The sequence below is a fragment of the Coloeus monedula genome (assembly GCF_965178545.1).
Source record: "Coloeus monedula genome assembly, chromosome: 4".
Classification (NCBI taxonomy): domain Eukaryota; kingdom Metazoa; phylum Chordata; class Aves; order Passeriformes; family Corvidae; genus Coloeus; species Coloeus monedula.
In genome coordinates, this window is record NC_138784.1 from 9,822,975 (window position 1) to 9,848,188 (window position 25,214).

The window sequence follows — 25,214 nt, forward strand, 5'->3', positions numbered from 1 at the left end:
GAGTGGGAGGTAAAGCAGGGTTCAGTACAGGACTGGGGGCTACTTTAGTCCTTTCTTTAACTGAAAAGAGAAAAAAAATGTTTATTTGTTAGGGAACAGCCTGTGTTTGTATGCACTCAAAATACTGATTGATTTGCTGATGTTACTGACAGACACTGCATGCATTTAATGTCCTTGGACGAGAATTTGCAGTAATTCTGTTTCCCTTTGTGGAGATAATTAAGGCACACAACAGCTGTCTGGGAAACATCAGCGCTCCACTACCTGTTCCCAGGGGAGCAGAGGCAAGGCAGGAGTCATTTGACCACGTGATTGGCAGGACTGGAGTGAGAATCAACCAAGCCCTGCAACCGAAGGTGGACACACAGCATTGTACTTACAACATCTACAGTTGGTACGCAAATCTTGGAATTGTTTTGGTTGGAAAAGACCTCTAGGATCATCGAGTCCAACCATCAAATGCAGAGGAGAAGGTAGTTTTGTGTGTAGAGACAAAAGATACAGCTGCGCTAAATGTTCTACAAATACATAGTGAGAGGAATCCTCATCATGACACTGCTCAGCCTATCTAAAAGAGGAGGAATCTCCTGTATATTTCTTTTAGATAGTAAGTCAACTCTGCCACAGCTGAGCAAGATTTAGACATGTGTCTTTTCTTCTCAAATCAAAACTGTGTATTAGTTAAAGGGTACACCTTTTAATTAATTTCTCAAAAAGTGTGTGTGTATATTGCATTATTTCACAGAATTATTTAGCTTAGAAGCACAAGCTTCCCTAAACCTCATGGTTTGTGCAGTATCCTCCTTATCTATAAATAAACAATATATGACCTTTGTACTCTAGAAGCCTAGTAAAGACCCTGGCAGGACATCACACAACCTCTTAATATAACTTTCCAGCTATTTGTGGGAGTCTGCCTCCGTGTCACTGAGAAACAGAGTTGGAGGTGACAGTTCAGATTTTGCCTCCTCCTTCCGGAAGCCATTTCAGTCATACAGCCAATTATGTATCTTACTGTGCATTTATAGCTTAAGGAGTCATTTCCACTTGGAAATAGTCCTGGGCACAGCGAAGATGGACATAGAGTGCAGGCAAAGGTACAGCTCTGTTACTGCTTTAAGGTACTGAGATTAAATGTATGTTTACCAGGTTTCTGTTTCAGTGAAAATTGCAATAATAAATGTGATTATGTACAGTTCAGTAAAGATGCAATTTAGAATGTTAAAATATTTATGTGAGGTCTCAAATGCCACCCTAAGTAGGTGTTATATTAAAATTGCATGTTAAAACAAAATACAGATTTCCCTTCCATACTTGATGTCAGTTACTTCATTTCAATTACTGAAAATATTTTGCAATTGTTTTTAGTTTCCTGTTTTTCTCTGCTTACATAAATAAACTTAAAAGTTTAATGAATTATGCTTAGATCCTTCAATATTTAAACTTCTGTCTGCTTTGATAATTAAAATTGAAAGCAAAATAAAATTTAGAAGTGTAGAATGCAGGCATGGTGTTTCCACATGGCCAGAACATTTTCAGATGTTCATAAATGTTGTACTGTTCTGGAGCATCATATTAATATTTGAAGCAGATATGTGTTCAACTATAGGAAGACTTTCTTAGGTCTTTTTATTGGGCATCAGACCTCCAGTAAGCTGTTTAACATGAGGGCTCCTCCAGTGACCCTTGCTGAAACAGTGTTTGTTAGAGTGCATGTGGCAAAGCAGCCACTTGATTCCAGGAGTCTGGAAAATGCAGTGATATTTCAGGTGAAAGCGGTGTATTCCACTAGCAAAGGTGGTGATCTTTTTGTAAACTGAAATTCTGTGAATTTTAGAGAAGCTGTGATTTTTAAGGTTATACCTGCATTAGTGGTATGTATTAGTTTCTACATTGTTTAGTTTACATATTTCACCTACATCCTTGTAGCCAGATGCAGAGCTGTTTGTGTCTAATGAGTGTCTACTCTGAGGATATTTTTATCAACGATTATACAAAGGAAACTGAAATTAAAGACTTCCCCATAGGCTCTGTGGATCATCCACTGTTTTGCTGTTGAATTAATGAATGTTCAGTACAACACTACAAATGGAAAATGAGCTGCCATTGTAAGGGAAATTCAGATATGTTTTATGGATCCTTTGTTTTTCTTGCTTCCTTGTGATTGCACAAAATCTGTGTTTTATGGAGAGTGAGAGAAAGTCCTAAGGGCAGCTGTCAGAACCAGGACAGAGATTTGGTTTAGTCACTGGTCTCCATGCAAAGGGACTTGTCTTTCCTCCTTCCCTGCTGCTGGACCTAAAAATGGATTTTGGAGTCCCAGAGCTTGTTGCTTCAGTTATGTGGGTATATGTTGTGAGAATTAGTAGTGCCAGTGGAACTCAAGGTTGATAAATACTACTATTATTTTACAATTAGGTATTAAATGTTACCTGTATTACCCTCTCAAGACAACACACGGCACTTCAGGGAAGAAACGCGTAACATGACTTGAAGAAAACGAGAACGTGTTTAAACAGAATGTCTCCAGGATAGTCAAGGGAGAGATTAAACCGGAGTTCAGAGGAAGTCTTTTGTAGGTACACACACTAGTGAGGAATTACCAAAAATGGGAGAGCCAAAGGGGGGTGCTTAGCTTGCCCTTTTTCCCCACAGTAAAATCTGGGAAATGAAATTTCAAATGTCATGTGAATATTGAGCCCTGTTTTGGTTTACTTTTAGTTTATTGCAGAAAATAATTCCAAGGCTTCTTTTTTTTTGTCCTGCTGTTGTTGGACAAGTGTTCTTTCAGCAATGTCAAACTGGTTGACTTACAATAGGAAAAAGTGCTGTGAAATAGTGATAAATAAACAAAACCAGAAAGGTTTTTTATGTGTTCGTTCTCCACTAACTTTTTACTGTGCTGATACTCTCAGTGATTATTTATGATTGTATGAAAACTGTGTCTGTCTGCACAAATATGAGAAGACACGCTTGGTTTAGTAGTGCATATGAAGAATAGGAACTGCATAAAATATTTTTCATTCCTCTTGTTAATTCTTGATTGAAATCCATTGAGCATTGTTATTCTTTTGCTGGTAATGCACAGACAAAAGAGCAGACTGTCACCAAAGAAAATTCCTTAATTCATATTTTAAAGGATAAAAATGAAGAACATGTTATTTATTTTATGGATATGTATGTGCATAGTTAAACGTGTATCAGTTATAATGGGCCAAGGAAAGCGGAAAGGAATCCTTAGTGCAATGATGGAATGGGAAGGAGAGAACCAGAACAGAGCTGGCTTTGAGATTTGAGGCAAAGGAAGGCATTTCATGTGCAAAGGATCAGGCTCCTATTGGATTCCCAGTACTGGGGGCATAAAACTTTAATTTCCTTATAGAAGCAGAGCAGTTTGAAGTGATAGGTTTGACAGTGGAAGCTGAGTATTGGTTTTCTATTTAATGTATTATTTATAATTTAAGAAGTTGTTATAATTTATTACATTTTATTTTACCTTGTCTTTAAAACTACTAGTTATTTTTTAAAATAATAGAGTAAGGTTTAGAATGCAGATCTACACAAATACGTATATATCCATTGTAGAAAAAAAAAAAAATCTATGAAGCAAAGAAAATAGATTTAGATCAATTCAATTTGACATTTTGTGTGCAAGCAGACTTGGGAGCCTAATTTGTACTGATTACAATAAAAATAATTTTGATGAGGGAAATGTTATGACCCACACACAAAGGTGGGGTAACTGAGGTTCTTGTTAATAGATCCCTTGGGGTGGATCAGAGTGAAGTGACACTGTGGTTTTAGAGAGAGAGATAGGGAGATAGATAGCAGGTTTATTTTAGAACCATTTGATTGCAATGGAAAGGAGGTATGTAGCTGGTTTGGTTAGTATCTACAGAAATACAGCAATATAAAAGTATAAAGGTACCACTTAAGAAAACATATAAGGAAAAGAAGGGAGAAAAGATAAGAGTAGATAGTGGAAAGATATCACCACCCATGAATCCAGTGACAAGACTTGATTGTTACAATTTCATTGTCTGTTGGTTGAGGTGATAGTCTCAGTCTTGATCCATGAAGCACAAAGTTCAGTGGGTTCAGTGTTCAGGTTCAGCTGGGAATGCTCAGGTACCTCTCCTTGGACTGTGGGAAGTGCTACACTGTCTGATACAACACTGTGGATCATGCACAGTTCTCTGGTGGAAGGCTGTAGAAATGAGTCTGGGGGCATTTCAGGTATCTTTGATGGTTTATGACACCCTCTAAGACATGACCCTGCCTCTCATGGCAGTGCAGTTGAGCTGGTTATGCCCCATCAGAAGGGATGAAAACTCTGAGGCCTCCGTGTGAATGTCCTGATACTTCCTCAGGTGGGATTTTACACCTGAGCCGCTTGTGTAAGGGAGGACATTGCCGTGATCAAAAGCACTAGTCCACCTCACAGGATCTGCTTCTTATCGACCTCTTCCCTTACCTGGCTCAAAACCAGCTCGTTGCTAAACAAAGGTTGGTTTCTCATGGTCACCCTCTGGTGGTGGATGCTCACCGCCTCTGCCCCTGGGGTGGTGCTTCTGCAGACCAGAGGTTCCCCCACAATGCACCCAAGTCCTCTCCTCTGCTCCAGCTGGGGGACTCAGCAAAGCACCTGCTGCTTTGGCAAATGGCCCATCGTTTGAGTCATTAACCCTTAACATTTCAGTCTCTCACATGAAAGAATGTCTCTGAAGCAGTTCCTAGAAAATGTCATTAGCAAGGTTAAATACTTCTGCCTTAAAGATTAAATCACAGTAAAGCACCCTGTGGAGAGTTTTGGTCTTTGTAGCCAGACCATGAGTGTTATCACAACTGTCACAGCCCAGGCAAGGGTTGTCCTCATCTCCCTGTGCATGGGGCAAGCCTGCTTAGGCACACAGATGTGTGGGGTATGATTCTTCCATTCATCTGGGCATTCTTTGTGCAGTGCTTTGAGGAGTAGCAAGGGTTGTGCCTGTTCAGTGTCTGTGGTCGCAAGTGCTCACTGAAAGCTGCATCATGAATTACACCTGAGAACCTTTCCTCCTGGTTTGCTCCCTTTGACTTGAAGGATAGAATCAGGTGAATTTTGAATGGTTTTAATATATTTTAAGCTGTGTCAGAACACATTTTTTCTGGTGTTTTTGGTGAGTTTTAGTTTGCCCTAGGAGTATTTTATTAATACCACTTTATGTCATTAGAAATTCAGAAATAGAAGAAAAGTTATATTTTGTTGCTGTAGTGTTACAGAATCACAGAATCCTTTAGATTGGAAAAGACCTCTCATATCAAGTCCAACCATTAACCAAACACTGCCAAGGCAACCACTAAAACATGTCTCCATCTACACATCTTTTAAATCCCTCCAGGGATGGTGACTCCACCACTACCCTATGCAGCATGTTCCAATGCTTGACAATCCTTTCCATGGAGAAATTTTTCCTGTTACCCAACCTAAACCTCCCCTGCCACAACTTGAGGCTGTTTCCTCTTGTTCTGTTGCTTATTACTTGGGAGAAGAGACCAACCCCTACCTGGCTACTAGCAAGCCCCATAAAAAGTCCTTTAATCATAGATAACTCCCTCTGGACTATCTTCTGTTAATGAGCCTAATCAACACTTTGCCTCATGACTCATTACCCCATTGTGAGATGCTCCACCCAGAGGGAGGAACCAAGCATCCCATCGTGGATATAAGCTGAGGCTGAACACCAGAGACAAGGCCTTTTCCACTGGATTTCCAGAGGACAGGAGCTACACAGCCACCACTGGACTTTCTGAGGAAGAGCAGTCCTTTTTTTCTACAGGATCACCGCTTCAGAGGACTGCAGCCACCACCCTGCCTAACAGGGACTCCGGTTGTATCTTGACTCTGTCAGTTTGAACCAGTGTTTTCTTTTAGTTTTTTTCTTTCCTTTTCTTTAACTTCCCCATTAAATTGTTATTCTGACTTGGTGCCTCCCACTGGTTTGTTTTCAAACTAGTACAAAGAGTAATGAACCTCACCTTTGGCAAGGTGAAAGAACATATGAATAAATGCAGCAGCTGCTGCAGGCTGACAATAAGTTAAAAAGCTGGTACTTTTCTTACCAAAATGGAGGCCAATCTCTTCTTGGAATCGGTACACTGTGAAGTTTTAGAAGCAGTAAAACACAATTCAGATTCCATTATGGGTGTGCTTTCCTTCTGAATTAAAAGATATTTTGCCAGTGACAATTTTCAGGTTGGATACTTGTGTTATCAGACCTGAGGATGACAGAAAATATCACTGTTATAATGTGTCCTGCTTAATAAGAGTGGTCATGGTTTCTTGAAGCTAAAACTACCTTCTCAGCAACTTTCTAGTGGAGGAAGATGGTGTGTTCTTGCTTTTGTTACCAGGATGCTTGCAGTAATTCCAGATATAGCAATTGTTACATCCACAATGGGATTTTACAGCAAAGTGATGTAAACTCAAATGTTCTGAAAAACTCTGGTACAACTTTTGAACAGTCCTGAGGGGCAATTTGGGATTGTTCCCAGATAACAAAGCATAGTGTAACAGGTAGATGATTTTTTCCCTCCAGTTAGTTTCTTGTATTCAATGCAGCAGGATTTTTTTGCATCACATGATTTGTTGGACCTAATGGCAGCTGAGAACACAGTCAGTGTTGAAAGCCCCAAGGTGTAAGTTACACAGCTGTTCCAGAGCCCACCAGAATACTGTGTTCTCGATCTCTGACATTGCCATGCAGTGACAGAGATTTGTTATTCCAATATCAGCTGATATGGACTCTTTTTTGATTTTGGGTAATAATAGTGGTCAAATTATTCATGCATAAAATCAAGGCCATGGAGCTAAATGAGATGGGTACTTTGGGTTGCTGTGTTGCATTCTGACAAGGTTCAGCTACAAAAAGCTGAAGATTTTTGCTTGTAATAACATATTACAGTCAGTATGAAGGTGCACAAGCCATGCTGATCATAAATGCAAATGTGGCATTTTTTCGTAAGTTTTTTAAATGGTCACAGTGAAAATCTTGAGAATCATAAATAGAAAATTTTCCAGGTTTTTTAAGCAATAATTATATTTTGAACAGCATGCTATTAAAAACAGGCTCCAGACTTACTCCTGGACATCAGCTGAACAGTAAGTGTTACTGATTAGAAGATTTCATAGATGAGACCTATTTCAAAATTGCCTTCACTTAGGTCCATCTTGTGTGGAATCATTGGTAGTGGCTTCTGATGAGTGTGATATTGTCTTTAACAGCTCACTGGGATTTTCAAATACGTCAGTACTGAAGTTTGACAGTGCTTGTATTCCTTGAGGCATGGAGAATAAAAGTAACTCTGAACAAAATTCTGTTCTTTATTTCAGTTTCACTGATAAACATGCAAATCAGAATCTGTTAACCATTGGCTGCTCCAGATATGGCATCAAAACCAACAAAGGAGACTTGATGTAGTATGGCTCAAAACCAGAAGAATTTTGGTAAGTCACATTATGTGCATTAAGAAGTTGAGAAAGTGATCATTCATGGTAACAGATACTTTTTCTGCTTTTTGTTCTTAAAGTGTACTTTCAAGAAACATTGCTAAAAAGCACAGTAGACTGTTTGGATTTTGGAAAGTGCTTCCTTCAGAGGGCTAGAAGACCAAACCTTCGTACAAGGAAGGCTTAGAACATCCTGCCACAGCCTAAACTTGTGGAGAAATCCACAGTTCCACAGCGTGGCATTCTGGTTTTGGTCAGGTGTAACAGTGCTCTTCCTATCTGTGCAACTTCCACCTTCTTTCAGGGTTATTAATTCACCTGTTTCAGTTAGAACATCTTTCTTGGTAAGCCTGCATTACCTCAGCACATCAAGAGGAATATTCTCATATTCAAACAACAATGAAGAGTATCGTCTGCTTGAGGAGTTTTGCATTGCTTTCCAAAATATGTATTGATTGCAGCAGAATTTAAATAAAACAAGTCCCAAAAAAAAAATATAACTCTTGTGTATTCACTATGTAAATATGATTTACGGGGTTTCTTGAACCCTCGAAAGCTTGGTTTTTAAAGCGGTAACCATATGGCTGTAATACTATTTGCCCTTAAATGCACTGATGCTATCATTCTGCATGCATGGTTCTTTTATACCTAGAGGACTCTTTAGTGGTGCTAATACAGCTAACAATACCACTTGACTTTATTAAAGCCTACTAATGTGTTTACTTGGGATTGAGAGGTCACACATTTTCTCTTCCCAGCACTAGCAGTCACCTCTGGTGTGTGTTTTTGCTTTCTTTCATTAACACGTGTGTTACAGAGTATCTGTGGAGGTGATTAAAAAAAAAAAAAGACTGCATAGCTCTTTGGTGTCACTGGAAAGTAAATACAGGTATGTACCCTACTCAGGTGAGGCTCCATATGAATGTGTAGACATCACCTAAAGGTAAATTGCATATGCATCTAAAAGACAATTTCTGAAGAGAAAATTATCTTACATTGTCATGGGCTCCTGTCCTATTTTTATTAATGTCCCAGATTTGAGAATCAACTGTAACAGAAGCTGTATCCTTACTGTGATACCTGGGTGTCACACAGAGCATGAAGGAGTAACTCACACAAATTCTTATTTTTCCACTCATAGAACTCTTGTATATACCTCCCCTATCCCTGTTTTTCTCCCCAGAGTTTGTCATCTTCTGTTCAAGAACTGCAGTTCTTTATCCCAGTTTGGCCCAAGTAATAAGGAGATACTAATGACATTCCCTCAATCATTGTATCTTGCTGCTGCTGACCTTTATGTAAGGAACAGATGATGATGTCCAGTGTTGTACCACTGTCAAGGCATGGAAGAGTCTTCCTTCGTTTTCTGGCCTTCCTGATGTTGTTCCAGTGAAACTGTTGCAATTGTAGTTGATATTACATGTCCTCTGGACTGGTGTGCACATGCTGTTCCCTGCCTGTACGTGTTTGATCTGTTTAATTAGAGCCATGGAAGACATCTTCTGCACCTCAAAATAATGCTTCTTGGCACTACAGCTGGAGGAACAGGCATCCACCATAAGCTGGGATATGACAAGAACAGCAGAGAGCAGCTAAAGGAGGGATTCCCAAAGTCTTGGTGTATTTCTCATGGTACTTGCATGAGAATAAAGCATCTGCAAAATGGCTCCAAATGCATTTGTCTTCTGCAAGCTCAGAGCCTGGGACAGAAGTGGAAACAGCTGTAACCCCTGCCTCAAAGAGGTACAGTGCAGATCCATTTATTTAGGGATGCTATCCCAGCAAAGTTAATTGGGCAACTCCTAATCTAAGGTATTAGTATTTCATTATCATGATTTTCTTCTTACAACCACACATGAGCATTTACATTACCAGTGCATCAGAAGAGGTCATAGTTACTTAAATAAATAACGTTGGTATTTTGCAAATGAGCAATTAAGTTATGAAAGAAGCCTCTTTTCACATAGCTGCTGGCTTTGATCCTTCTCTGCATTATTTAAGACCTAAGGCTCCAGAGTTAATTCCTGGTGTCAGATACAGAGTGTAGCTCTGCTGTGGTAAAGTGGTGTATGACCTCTTGCACCAGGGGCAGGGCAGGCTGCAGTCTGGTAACAGTAGGTCCTGATTTTCACTAGGGTGGAATTCCTTGCTTGTCTTTGCAGCCTCTGTGTCCCCTCACTCCTGTCCTTTCCCGCACCGTTCCTTTGGCACTGGTTTCCTCTGGTTCCTGGCGCAAAAGTCTGTGGTCACAGCACAGTGTGTGCCCTCTGCAGTGTCCGATTTCTGTCTTGATTGGCATTTCCGAGGTCCTCAGAACATTTGCTGCCTCTCCTCCACCTCCTCATCTGTATCTCCAAGTCTGAAAACTGCCTGCACAAAATATTTGACTGGATATGTGTGCCACCACATGTCACCACAGACAGGGGAGTGATCAGCCTATGCTCTAAGACTGTAAAATCCAAGTGGAAATCTGCAAATGGGAATGTCCCTTTATATTGCAGTTTATCAGAAAGGGATTCCTGGAGTTAAAAAAGAATTCCTGTGAATTCAGAATTACATTCATTTTTTTAAAAAATATGAGTTAGTGTTTACTGTAAAGTTCTCTTTTGACTACAGACTGAACAAGGAAGGAAACAAAATATTTGAGTTTTCTCTGTAAGGCAGCTGCTTTCTCTGTGCCTTTTTCTTCCCTCTGTTTAATTCCCAATACCTCAGAGATACAGTTTCCTCCTTTAGCAGGGACTGTGACCTTAAAAATAGCTGGCTCCAAAGTAAACACGGAAAAAACCCACTTCAATTGTTTCAAATATGTGGTAAGTAGCCAAAACCACATCCATGCTAAGTAGCTGAAATTCACCGTCTTTTGGAGCTGCACTGGGGCTTTTGCTTCCCCGAGCCTTCGCGTGTTCACACTGCACGCTGGCCTCTGTCTCCAAAGACATTGGCAAATCTTACAGTGTCATTTTAAGTAATTTGTCACTACTTTTACCACTCTTGCAAAATGTTTAGAGGGGACACTTTCTGTTTGGATGAAGGCCAACTGTGGCACCCAGCACCTGTGGAAGTGGTGATCCCAGGCTGCTTCCGTGGTGTTCTGGTGGGCGGAACATCACAGCTGCCTAGGCCAGCTGGAAGAGTTGGGGATTTATCAAACAGAGAGCTTGTTCTGGTCCAGCTGCAGGAGGAGGGAGGCAGGACCCTTCTGCACTGGGTCCACAGTGCAGCCATATCCATAGGGCTCTTGCTGCCACCCCTGCCACTGCTGCCCTCACATCTGCCCACAGCTGGACCAGAGCTTGCAGTTCCTACAGAAGTTTTTCCAGGAACAGGACTTACCATCAGATAGATTTAGTGGGGCGGTGAACCAAGTCCCAACCTGTTCCAGTAACAAGACTGGTGTGCATGTGTCAAAGCACCTGTGAACAGCTGTGCTGTACATTTCACTGAGGAGCCCTTGGTATTGTGTAACCAGTAAGGACAGAAGGACAGGAGAAAGGACATTCAAGTCTGCAAATTAAATCCATTATGACAAACAAGTATTGGAAACAAGTATTTTCAGAGTCTGGCCAATGCCCTTGCATGGAAAAGTTGGTCAGGTCTTACAAACACCTCACTGGGCAGAATTAAAACTGGTACAGATCCAAGAGTAACAGTCCACTGAGTCTCTCGCAGACACCAAGCAGTACTTGTGCAGACTGTCACAAAACACAGGTATTCCCTTTGCTTTTTGTCTTGCAGGGGGATCTTTCTATCTCTAAATATATGAGCTATATCTGTGTGGTGTAGCAAATATATGTCACTTGAGTATTTTCCTCCTAATATAGTCTAAAAGCCTTCATTTATTTAGAAGAAATATGTGTTGCAGTGTTTTGAAGCCTCAGAATAGGACTAAAACTTTTGATTAGCATCAACAGCTTGGTCCTTTGGTGTAGGGGAAAGAGGAACAGTTGAAAACGGAGCAGGGGGAAACTGCAAAAGAGTGGGTTTTGTAATTTTCCATCTAAGATGCAGCAGAGTTTGGGAAGGTTTTCTTCATCCATTGTGTTGGCCTGATCCACAGGGAACTCATTTTGAAATTAAATATACCAAAGCATTTATGATTTATGGGGGGGGAAGCCTTAAAAAATATCTTGTGTTTTGTCGGTATGAAAATATTGACCAAAGGCAAAAGAATGGCCTTCATTTAGCTTATTATTGTTGGCTTGTTTTAATGCTTTCTTATTAAGGGCAAACTTCCATTAAGATGTGATATTAACTCTTTCACAGTTGAAAAGGCATGAAAGATGGAAATTTTGAACATTGAACTGTAACCTATTCTAAAGTAGGTAATTCCTACTCAAAAATGCATAGTGTGACTGAGAGGGATGCTTTTAAAAGTAAAAAACATATATGGAATAAATTGTGCAGAATTTGTGCTGCAAAATATCTTCAAAAAGCAGCTTCTATGTAAAATCAGAAACACGGTGTTAATGACACAGTTCTAAAAGGATTTCTGAAAATAAATACTTTTGCCGGGGGGGGGGGGGAAGAGCATGAAGTGGTAACTACAGACCCAACACAAGGGTTCCTGGGACCTTAGCTTCATCCTTCCACAGAAAGCTCTCCATTTGTGGAGCATGCTTTCCATGGAAGTCAGCGAGCCCTCTGGGAGCCTGTTTTGAAGGACAAGTGCTCCCAGTGCTGAAATGAGCAAAGCAAGGAAGAAACTGGAGTTAGTGCAGCACAGCAGCTGCTGATTCAGCCAGGCTGTGCCTCTGTCAGTTGCCCTAGGAGTCCAGGGCTGGGTTTGGGGGCAGTCACTGTCACATGAGTAAGAACTAGGTCAAGGTCTGTGCCAGAATTGCACCTTAGAACGTACCCAGAGTGGGGTCCAGGGCACCGCCTGGATGTGGCAGCACAAGAGATCAGGTCTAGGGCCCAGCCTCCTGCGCTGCCACTCATGCTACCGGTGTTCATTAGTTCAAAGCACTCTTAGGTAGCTGGAAACTCATTAAGGCTGGCAGAAGAATGATTATCTAGCTCCGGGTTAGTAATGCAATGCCTCATGTTGCAGAGCAGGCAGACCTGAAGTTTAAGGTCTCTGTTGTCACTTCAGAGAGACAGATGTTACTACTGCCAGCCCGGAATTCCTAAAAAAAAAATGCTAATTTAAACTACTTACTCCGTTAAATTCCCGTTGAATTAGCATTAGTAATGAAAGTAGTTGCACTGTTATTGCTGTAGTATCTGAGGAGGCTGTTGGCCAGAATGTCATATGAACAGGAATGTCTGTTGGGATATTTAATTTTGTCTCCTGTGACAGTGTGTGGTTGTTCTCTTTTGTACATTTTCTGTTAACTCTTAGTGGTCTGGGTGATGTTTTGGTATAGGCAGAAGTCCCTCCAGGCCAGCGCAAAGTGCACAGTAGTGAAGTCCTTGTCTGAAGAATGGCAGTGTGCAGAGTTAGCATTCCACTGCAGTGAAACAAGATGCTCACATTTGCCTTCGCAGAATTTCCCACCAGGCTCTGGTTGTATCTGCAGCCAATACACCTCCATGTCTCTGCAACTAAGAGCGAACTTTAGGATTGTTACTCACCTGATCCTGCAGAGATGTCCCTTCTTGGAGGCTATTTGCTCAGATGTGCAGAGGGTCCCTCGTGAGCCTCTCTCAGCACATTTCACCTGCTCTCAGGTGTCTCAGTGCGTGCAGAGCTCAGCACTTAATGCTCTATCCTTGCAATACTTACATTATGTGTCGTTATGCTTTTACTGGAGGCCAGTCAGGAGACACAGGTTTGGATTGGTTTGCCATGGGGACACAGAATGAAGTTAGAGATGTAGGAGGTATTGGTAATAAAGCTTATAAAAGGCAGCAAGCTTGTACTTGGAGTTGTGAACCAGAAATACCACCTTCCTCACAAAATTCCTTTGGTGTGCAGGATTCTCTTTTTTTTCCTTTGGTTTCTTTTGTGTTGTATTATTTTGCATCTTTGAGTTGTGGGGTGGATTTCTTTGTCTCAGGAACCAGCAGTATTTAAAAATAGGGGGACATTGCTTTATTAAAGCAAGTCTTTCAGTTGTCACGGCAACTGGTCTTACATAAATGATGTAGGAAGAAGGAATGTATGTAAAGAGATACATTAGGTCATAATGGTGAATCCAATATTTCTTAAACTAACAAGGAAGCATTCTGGGGTTTGTTGCTGTAGTTCATTTTATCCAGGTGATTTTTTACTTCAGTATTCTCCAGGTTCAGAATCAAAAATTGCTGCCCTTGTGTGTTCACAGCTGTATCAATCGCAGTTTCTCTTGTCTATGTAACTATTAAGTTCCTCTATAGGATATCTATTAGTCAAAAACAGACAGAGAACTGTATAATAAAAAAACCAGATCTGATACCTCGTGATTTTCCCCCAAATGTTTTTCTGCTCCTCCCTTCCAAAACTTCTCCCAGTCAGATAGGCAGAAATGGCAGGATAGTGGGAATTCTGCCATGCCCCCTAGGGGATCTGCCTGACCATTTTATACAAAGTGCTACTTTTCTTACAGCTTTGCTCAGTTAAAGGATAATTGGAGACTTGGGGGGCAGGGGATATTATTCTAGAATCAGCATATGTGATTTGCAGCATTTCCAAGTTGCTAAGGAGTAATTCACCAAAGAAGTGGAACCCAAGAGAATAGAAGTGTGCTGCCAAAATTTAGGACTTTTTTTTCACGTTCTCTAGGGATTTAACAGTCGAATCAAAATTCTTTACTGCTCAAAAGAGTTCTACACTTAAGAAAAAAAGCATGTCAAAGAAATGTGTCATGAGTAACATGCTTAGTCTTTTTATTCCCATTCTCTGATTTTCAGCATGATTTTTAAAGCTTTTTCCCAATATTTGCAGGTTTTAAATCCTTACTCTCATCTGTCTGTAATCATCTCACTTTACCTTTCTCTTTTTCTGCTTACAGTCCTTTTCTTTTGTTCCCTTCATGCCACCTCTCTTAGGCAAGTCAAAAATGTAACAAATGTGCCTCTGCCAGCGCTCCCTACTGTCTTTATTTAAATTGAAGTGGAACTGGAGGGTGTGTAAACTTCTGCTTTTCCAATGTCAGCAGGTGAAACTTAGTATATTCTTCCCAGGAGCTCATGAAAACATTTTTTTCTTAATCTTTGTCTTGCTGTGTTTAAGTTTGCAGCTGCTGGATTCCGCTTTGAGTTTCAAGTTCAAAGGCATCCAGACAGTCTTTGTGAAATATCACAGAAACCACTCAACTTCACCTGGGTTTGCAAGGAAATTTTGTCAAACCACGAGTTTCCCACACTTCCAGGGTAAAGCCATGTGTTAATTCAGAGCTCTTTTCTCCCAGTTCAGGTTAGTTATCTTAACTCTGAAGGACCACAACCCATAGGGAACTTCTTCGTAAACTTTGACCTGCTTTGAAGTTTGTAACAAAACTCAGAATTCTTTCCGCAATTTCGAGGGCTTGTAACAAAAGCAAAGGACAACTGTAATCCAGGTTGGTTTTAAATCCATGACTTTAGAGGCGGGTTACTGGGAAACGTATCGCAGTGGTATGTCAACTATAGGCTAAATTCTTCCCTTTTCTGAGAACATTTTACCCTGCTCTCCCTGGGGGCTCAGAGTATTTTTCTTTCAACACCGTCAGGCTGTCTGCCATTTCTTCCAAGAGATAAAGTTTCAAAATAAGCTTTTTCTGACTGTTTTTCCAAGCAGCTGGTTCAGTCTGCCACCTGCACTCTGGGAAGAGTTACCTATCTTTGGCTTTTGAGGGCCAGCCCTTCCCATTCGGTCACCTCTTCCTCATTCTGTGAATATCAAGTAGCAGCATCACCCTGGAGCATGAATGGAACAGAGGGAACAGAAATGCTTCAGCCTAATTTCTTCTAGCCTCAGTGTACCTGTGTAATCCTGTGTATTCGGCATGCCTTGGTATAGGGATGTGTCTCCCTTAGCTGTTCTGTTGGTTTCATTTCTACATTACAAGTCCCTCAAAATAAGAGCTGCATTAAAATTAATAATGATGATTTTTTTTCCTTATATAATTCCAGGGTGTTGGGGGCTTTTTTACAACTTATCAGCCTTTTCAAATACACTAGCAGCTCAGATGCTTTGCTTATTCTCTGTCATTAAAGAAAAGGAAGGAAAATCCCCTCAGCCATTTTTTCTTTATACCATAGTTTTTCTGTGTTAGAAAGTTGTAGGTTTTCGGTTTTGTTTTTTAGGTGGTTTGTGCTTTCTTTCCCCCTCAGGAAACAGTGTGAAATATCTAAATCTCTAAACCAGTAGTTTGCCAGGTACCTAAATATTTAATGAATAGCATGGGCTTTGCAGTTTTTCCTGAAGATTTGCATATTTGTTTCTTAGGATCTGTCAGGTGCTAACACTTTTACAAAGAGGCTGGTGGACACACACTTGAGGAAAAAATGTGCTTATTAGTTCTTGGTGCTTTTTGCTTTTATCGGCTCTGGTGTTACTTTGTTTGGCTTTAGCTGTCCCTGGCTTATTACACACAAGACAGTGAAATTTCAGTCAAAAGTCACTTGCAGAGATGGAGGTGTAGGCTCTGTTTTTTAAGTGTTCATTTGCTGGTTATGTTGCAAGTGCTTTCAGAGCTGTGCTGAAGACTGTGAAGTTCCTGGGGCTGTAATAGAAAACATTGGTGTCTGGACTTTCAAGGGAAGAATGTGGTTAAGATTACAGTGACTGAGTCAGTGTCAATGGGTGGTCCTGAGTCCATGTGGCTCCCAGAAAAGAGTCTCTGCTCACATGGGTGATGAGCTGTGCTCGCTGCAGTGAGACGGCTGGGAAAGGGCTGCCCTGGACTATATTTTTGCCTGCACAGTGGCCAGATGCTGTCAGGTGGCTTCTCAGCATGGCTTGGCTTTAACTTTCCTATAAAATAAGATAAAGGATTTGCTTAAAAGCTGAGCCGTCACAGAGCTGCATGCTCCTTTCGTCCCCGTGGGTCACTGCCTTTCCCTTGGCGCATTCCCATTGTCCTGTTTAATGAGACAGTTACAAAATGTCTGCCTCACTCCCACCGCCATTTTGTAGCCTGATTGTTGGATAATGAAGACTGTAAGAAGTAGAAAATCAACAGCATGGAGTGGGGGAGATTTCAAAAGGAGCACCAAATCTGCATGTTTTATTTAGGCGTTTAATTGTTGCCGACTGGCTGCGTTTAAACAAGTGACTTTACAGTGTCTGGAAGAAAACCAGCTCCCAAATTTGAGGAGCTGACCTTGGGTAGATGCCATCAACTGTTCTTTTCTATTGGCACGAATGTGCTGCTGGCAGGGTCTCCCTGTAGCTGCAGTCGCTCACCCAGCTCTGAATCAGAACCTGCTTACACTGTACTGGGCCACCAAATTACAGCACTGTCATGGTTTAACCCCGGGTGGCAGCTCAGCCCCGCTTCCTCCCGTGCCATGGGTCTGGGCAGAGAATCAGAAGGGTAAAAGTGAGAAAACTCGTGGGATGAGATAAAGACTAAAAGATAAAGCAAAAGTGTGTGCACAAGCAAAGCAAAACCAGGGATTCGTTCCCCACTTCCCTTGGACAAGCAGGTGCTCAGCCATCCCAGAAAAGCTGGGCTCTATCACAGGTCACAGTGACTTGGGAAGACAAATGCCATCACTCCAAATGTCTCCCCTTTCCTTCTCCTCCCCCCAGCTTTGTATACTGGATTGACACCATACGGTCTGGGATGTCCCAGATGTGGCCAGTTGTGGTCAGCTGTCCTGGATGTGTATCCTCCCAACTCCTTGTGCCCCCCAGTCCTGTCATAGGTGGGGTGGGCGAGGAGCAGAAAAGGCCTTGGCTCTGTGCATGCCCTGCTCAGCACTCACTAAAACATCCCTGTGTTATCAGCTCTGTTCAGCACAAATCCAAAACACAGCCACTACCAGCTACTGGGAAGAAATTTAACTCTACCACAGCCAAAACCAGCACAGCCATTTTTTCCAAATATTATTTTTAGCCCCTTCAATAACCAAGATTTGATCAAGAAAATATAGAATATTTAAAAATAAGAACCTTTAAAATAGCTGTAATTAAGCTTCTCCCATAGAGCAACACATAACATTGTTCAGGAAAAAAAAGGCAGCAGGGTAGACTCCAAATATGGTGAAAGCAAACTAAAAATGCATGACAGAAACTGAAGGGACACTGTACAGTTATTCCTGTTGTCCTAGGGATGCAATACTGGCCATGTGAGGAGCAAAGTTAGTGGCATTTACTCCATTTCTCTATGAAATGCTCTGGTTTGTGTGTATAACATGGGGAAGGGGGATGGGAAGGACACTTTACATTCACAGGAAGGTGCAGATTCAAAGCTGTTTAAAATTCTGCCATATCTTAGTGATAATAGTTAATCCCAGTATCAGAACAGTACTTCTATTTTTAAAATGCAATCAGTCAATCATTTTAATACACTGCACGTTAGTGCCAAACACCTCAGAAAACGATGTGTACAGCAGTAAAAATAAAGCATCTGAAACTCCTTCTGTAGAGTCATTCTTCCTTTCTTTCTTACCCATCTAAGTACGGTAAAAGCTCAGTGCTGCAAGAAATATCTGAAATTACATAACAAGGAGTAAATCCTCCAAATAAGACTGATTGGCAGGCAGGGATTGCTATCATGGACTGAGCAAGGAGGAACGGAGAAATTGCCCCACCTGACTAAAGTTCTCTCTAAAAATACAGCATGTGCTGTTTTGTTCTTGGGGTTTGGTTTTTGCTTTTGAGGTGGGAGTTGTATGCTGCTTCTTAAGAGGATAACACTGAAAATTGCTCCTTTCTCTTTACTTCTCAGGAAGGTGTCCCATGTCTACTGTGCTTTTTCAGAAAGCTGTTCACGTAGAGGTGATTGAGGTTGTAGGTAATTCAAGTTCAGTTTCTGCCTCTGCTGCAGTGATTCACACAAAAGCACAAGAGAGTCTTGTACATCTGTTCCTCACCTGCAAAATAAGGATTAATGCTTCCTTATCTTAGTGCTTGTAAATTACTTTGAACTTCCTCCAGTGTGCTGCAAGTATACCTGTTACTGTTGTTGGTGATAAAAATGTGAAATACCTAACTCAGTCATGTTAACAGCATATTAACTGAGAGGATTTTTAACACAACTTGAATATAAAAGTATCAGCACCATATTCCAGCAAGTAACCAGCTACAGTGAGAGGATACCTTTACATCGCCTCCATTTTCACTTCCACATGGGTTTCCTCATGAGTGTTTTTTTTCATGGGTCACTTATTTTCTGAGACTGACCCTCAATCTTGTATTGATCAAAGACTGCTTTTTCATATAGGATTAGCAAGAAACAGTGTTTTCAGTCATGAACTGGTAGGACCACTACATTGGACCAAAACGTTATGAATTAATTTCAAACATTCTTGTTGCCTCAAGATAATTAAAGAGGGCAGTTTTGAAAGGAATTTTTGCTAGTCTCCACAAATAAGTATTTATATAACAAAAATAACTCAATGAAAGTAAGTTTAGTTGAGGTAAAATTGGAGCTAAAAGCACAGATAATCTGGACACAGATCATAGGTTACGGAGTTAAGACATCTGGATTTCTATTCAATTCTCTGAAGGTGTAACTAGGAGTTAATAAGGTTTGCTTTCCTCTTCCAGAAGAGCTTTTTTTATGTGGTGTCTGAAATCTGGCTTCCTTAGGGGATTAATAAGTGTTTTTCCAATAATTCAAAATAACAGCTTAGGATAGTCCTTCCTAACCCCTTATGCATTCACAGCAGCAATACTGTAATTCGTGATTTGCAGACGTGACTGAATCCTTCCTAGGAACAGCTGTCCCAGCAAGCAGGATATTTGAGCCAAGACTTCTTTAAATCATTTGCTGCTTTGATATCTTAGGCAGTATCTGAAAGGATTTTTTTTGAAGTAGCAGTAAAGAGGGCTTGTATTTTGTGTTTGTCTGGTCCACAAGGTCTCCTCCCACTACGTGTTTCATTTTGATATTGATACACATGCTTTTGTAAGTTATTGCACATTTTTATGTCAGATACATATATAGGCTCAGTTCACTATACTTAAATACCTATGGCACAAGTGAAATATCCTCTTATAGGGTGTGTGGTTAGTGAATGTTAAATTCATCCTGCAGTTCCATGCATTGCTTGCTTGAGTGGTAGAGGACAGAGTGCCACAGCAGGGAATTATCAAGTATCTGATTCTCTTCTGACCCTTTTCTGAAAAGGAGACGTTGGCTATAGGAAGGGCATTGCACTGAAAAAACTTCAGTTGTATTTTAATGTTTGAAACACCATTTGTGCAAAATACACCATATATGTGTATATATACATATATATATATACACACAATTGTTTTAAGCTCCAAAACACATAAAGAACCTCCATGAAAAATCTAATTTTTTTCATTAAGTTCTTGAGATTCTTTTTTGTAATTGATTTTTTTTATTATTTTGAAGTAAGACCTTTCTCCTCTGAACATAGATTGCAAGTTTTTCCAAGTAGTTTTCAAGCACTTAGTTTGCACAGTGTTTTTACAGAGAAGCAGCAGGAATACAAGGTAGTGCCAGATGAATGACAGCTTTCATTCCTTTACCATTGTTAGCAGCAAAGTTTCAGAAGTTGTCATACCAGCTTTTTAAACAAAATTGTAAAACTTGCAGTGCCCATGTTTCCAGAAGCAAAAAGGCTTGCTAACGTTCAGGCTTCTTGTGGTGCTTACTTTTTACTTGGCTATTTTGTGTCTGATTATTGCTTCTTGACATTACTTTACCAGAGTCATTCATTTAAAAGATCTCAGGGAGAAAACCTCAAACAAATGCCAGTATTTTAAGGTCCTTACCATTGTGTCCCTTTGATATTAGACACCTGTTTTCACATAGCAAGAAGGGGTTTTTTGCTTCTAATTTATTAGGTTGCAGTTGTGATAACATGAATAGATCTACTTCAGATTTAGTCTGGTATCCTGCTACAGCTATAGACCTTTAAAAATTACGTGGCACACCATGCCTGTCTTCCTATCTAGAGTGATCATTTTGCGGGGACAGCCCTTCTTGAGAGCACATGTTGTTAGAGAACATAGAAATGAATTATGTGTATATTCCCACATGCCTTATTAAAGCAGGCCTATGTATTATGTTCCCATCTTACTCCAGATGTTGCAAAATACTTAGTCTGCTTACTTCACTGGTTACCATGCAGTGTGGATAGCTGGCAATCCTGTTCATCCTTTCAATTCTAATACTTGCTAGTAGGTTACGTTTATGTTGGAAAGATCATCATTTTTCTTACATGAATTACCAAGTACGTGAATGTTATAATTGTTATTCAGAGCCTAGATGATTCATTATTGATAGAAAGTGGTGTTCCTTTCTTAAAGGAATGGGCTGTTCATTTGGAGTGTTCAGTGTTAGAGTTGTCTTTCCAATGACAATGATTTGGGGTTTGGTTTCCTTTTCAGCAACTCAAGATCATTCTAGCAAAAAGTATTGGCAATCCACAACAGGGCACTCTCAGTATCCAGCATCTAGATTAGAAAGTGTTCTGGGATTATCATACCCCCATATGTTCTTAGACATACCCTGTAGACTTGGTATTCCCCAGGTTATCATCCACATTTTATTTAAGAGTGTGTGGCTTTTCTTGTTTGCTTTTGTAAAGGTGCTTTGTATGCACTGTTGATGCTGCAAGACATAGAAATTAGGAGACTTCTATACTAGCACTTCCACAGCACCATAAAAGATTGTGGGAAATGTGTGTTTGCCAGTATAACTAGTATCCAAAATTTATGCATTCATAATATGTGGAAATACAAGGAAAATATTTAAAATACAAGGGAATATTTAAATGTAGGAGGGAAAGTTAAGCTTTTAGATTTCTTAGGTGTTATATCTTTAAATATTTGACTTGCTAGGGGGTCAGTTCTAGGGGGTTTTTTTTGTTTCTTTGGGATTGTTTTGGGTTTGGGGGTTTGTTTGGGTTTTTGGTGGGTTTTAGGGGGGTTGGTTTTGTTTTGGTTTGTTGGGTGGATGGATGGGTGTTTTTTTTTCTTCTTGTACTTGCTTGCATATGTATTTTACAGGCTCTGACTTTCTGGCCACAATAGAGCAGACAGAATTACTTGATGCTGAGAACCTTGTTAATTTTATGGCCCATTTTCACATGGAGCTCAGCTTTTATTTCCCCTCTTACTCTTTACTCTTGATTCAGTTGTTAGTAAGGTTTACTGAGCAAAAACACCGGGTGTATTATGGGAAGAAATCTAATCAATGCAGCACCAAGGGACAGTCCTTCAGAGTTCTCCCTGTGGCTGAGCCAGACTAGAGGTTACTACGAGGTTACTCTGTCTGATTTTAACCAAAATACCCATCTACTTCTGAAAAGGCTGCTGGCCTCCCCAAACATGTGTAACAGAAGCCTCATTAATATGAGCTCCCAATATATATATACACCTGTTGTACCAGCCCCCAGCACAGAGCCTGTGCTTCCTATTTTAAACACTTTGCATGTCTGTCTGCATTCCCTGCTGTCTGCAGTTGCTGTGCTGTGGTACTGCAAGGCAGCTCGCAGGCGGTACCTTCAGGGAATGCAGGAGGCTAAAGAAAGTGGTGGCAGATGTCAATGGACTTTGCCAAATGCTATTTTTCAACTTAGATTGTTTGAAAGATTCACTGGCTAATCCAGACTTTGTGATACAGAAGTATCCTCATTAGTCATGGCTTTAAGTGTGCATTTCTTTAATGCCTGCTCCTTTTTCAGGTGTTGATACAGAGAATTGCATTGACATGTGTAGGAAATCTTTATTTGTTTTGCAAGACTCTGCTTCCTAGCAAACCCCAGCCCTCCTGTATGCGGAGTTTACCTCTTCTTAGAGTTGAATTATTAGAAAGATACAGCACTTCCTTAGGGCTTTTACCTGTCTTGGCTCTGAGTTCTAATAAATCATTTGGCAGCAAAGTGACTCTAAGATAAACTTTTCCCCTTTGATGAAATATTTGTTCAGCACATTCTACAATATAGGTTTATGTCAGGAGTTATACTTCTTCCTTGTTAAAGACAAAAAAAGAAGGATCAAAACCATTATGAGACACAACTGCTGATTCAGCACAGGCGCAAAAACTTCATATACCCAGTGAGCCATATATTTTCTGGCCACCTTGCTTGATTTTCCTGACAAACACATTGGGAATTGCCTGCCAGTACTTCTTATAGCCCTTGCCACATTTTGCGTAAAAGAGCAGTAAGTTGTTAAGGAAAGTATACCATTCCCCCAAGCGGGTCCTGAGAGCCTCAGGTGCTCTCACCTGCACACAGGTGGTTTCCGGGGAACACCCTCCCAGTAGTTGTGTGGCTCCTGTTACACTATGAGTGACTGAAATATCTGCAAGCGGGCACATCTGCTGTTGCATTCACAGTTTTCATAATTGTTTTCACAAGGCCTGGTTGATACTGTCTGCATTTTGGTTTTTTTTATAAAGTTTTTCCATGGAAACTTCCAGTAAGGTGTGAATCCTAGCACCAGATATTGATGGCTAAGAGGAGGCTGCAGTTCTACTGGCAATGAGCTGCAGTGAATCAGAGACTCTGAAGGAACTGAATTAACTCTATTTCAGTTTCAGCACTTCTCTGTGTGCAGTGATGGTCTTCCTGCCCATACCATGTTGCAGCATTTGATTGTGAATTGTAGCCTGAGAAGCATGTGGCAGTTTCAATATGCATGTATGTTAAGCAACACTTTGAAAGAAACAGTCTCCTCAGTTAAAAGTTCTTAAGAATGTAGGAGTTCTGGGCCAGAGAAGGGTCTGTCTGGCCTACTGTCTTGTTTCCAGCAGTGATTAGTGGTCTGTGCTTACAGAAGAAATACAATTGCTAAGTATATGGAATAATTAGGCAGGAGTGTTGTGGTTGTGAACTCAGTCACTGCATGTGGAAAATCTCCCTGGACTGTAGGTGCAACAGGTCAGAGAATTCTTAGGCAAAAGCTTGGATTTGTATGGTTGGATCCACAATCACATACTGGGCATAGTGACTGGCACAGCATAAACACCGGACAAGTCTGGGACTAAGCCCACGGGTTCCAGCCATTTGCAAATAATCTATTTGTAAGGGTATTCATCTTCAGTGACAGTAAATACAAGAGTATTCAAATGCAACTAATGATTAACTTACTCTTAACTACTTTAGTAACCTGCTTCTTTCAATAATGGATTTGATTTGCCTGCGTCGTTTTCATATTATTTCAGCATAAACCCCATTCCCTTAGTCTTTGTGGGTGCTGGAACTCGATGATCCTTGTGTGTCCCTTCCAACTCAGCATATTCTGTGATTCTGTGTTTTGAGGACTTGGACCATAGAAGTTGTTTTCTGTTGTTAGTTGAAGTGGCATCATGTCACAAAAATCTGCATTTTGCACAGAAGTGTCTTAGTAAAGTTGCAGGCAGGCTGTAGAGTTTACGGGCACAGGAAATAACTGTAGTTATCACACCTAGGATGTCTTTTGCAAATATGAAGTATTCCAGGAAGGGTTAATCGCCAACACTTTCCTAAAATGGGATTAGTGGTGCCACTTCGTGGAGATCCTATTTCAGTGGGGTTCCAGTCAGTCATGTCATTGGGGTGGGGTGGTTAATCAATCAGAAGGATAATTTCTCCTTTCTTCCCACAAAGTAAACATCTTGCATTGCTCTACAGTAAACTGGGGCTTTTCCATTTTAGCAGACACCAAGTGTCAGTTTTACAACATTTGGTGTTCTATATTGCACTACTGTCATGATGTGTAAGGGTTCCATTTCAACAATCATGAGTTAAAACAGCAATCCTATTGTATTGCAACCTTCCATGGAAAAGGGTCGCCTATGCCATTGACCTCCAAAAGTACATACCCAGGTTAAGCTAAACCAAGTACACTGATTTCCAGTGTCAGTCATTAATGGCTGAGGTTATCATTAGCACCCTTTTTTGGTGCATTGCATTAGTGAGGAACCACCAGCTCTGCAGCTTGGGCCAAAACTAGATGTAGACTTAAGCTTAACTGTCTCGGTGTGTAGATACTGAGTACAAAGGAAGTTCCACACTCTTCTAGAAGAGCTGGATTATCATTAGTTCTCTGACTCTCAGGCTGGGTCAGTTGGCTGCCTCGGAGACTGTAGTTAACGTACTCCTGTTATTCTCCTCTTTCTGCTTTTACTCACAACGTTAAAATACAGTTCTTGCTAAAGAAGATCATGTTTGTTGTTTGGGAACAATATCCCTGATGTTCAGTAATGTCCCCATTGAGAATAATACATAAACATATCTTTACTTTTAGTTCCATGTATCAGTAAGCCCTTGAAGACCCTGGAGTACAGGCATTGTGCATTTCAGGATGCAAGTTTAATATGATGTTTCTTCTTGTGCATTCTCATGTTTCAACAGAAATATATCTGGCAACTGTTGCTCTTCTATAGCCGGTCAAAGAGAGAGGGCTTTCTTATTAACTCTCTGGAGAAGAAATGTAAGACCCAGTCATGAAAACACTGACATGACTGAATAAAGTTCTTCATGTCTAAACACCTGCAGGATTGTAGCCTAATGTAATAATGGAATAGTCTGAAAACCATGTCTATAAAATCTCAATGTGGCACTGTATCAACACATACTTTGTATACAGCCTTAAGGCTGTCAAGTTTGAAGAGTTTCTTTATCTGTACCATTTCTATCCCATCTTGTGTCTGGACTTTTTTCTGCCTGTAGGTTCCCATTGGCCAGA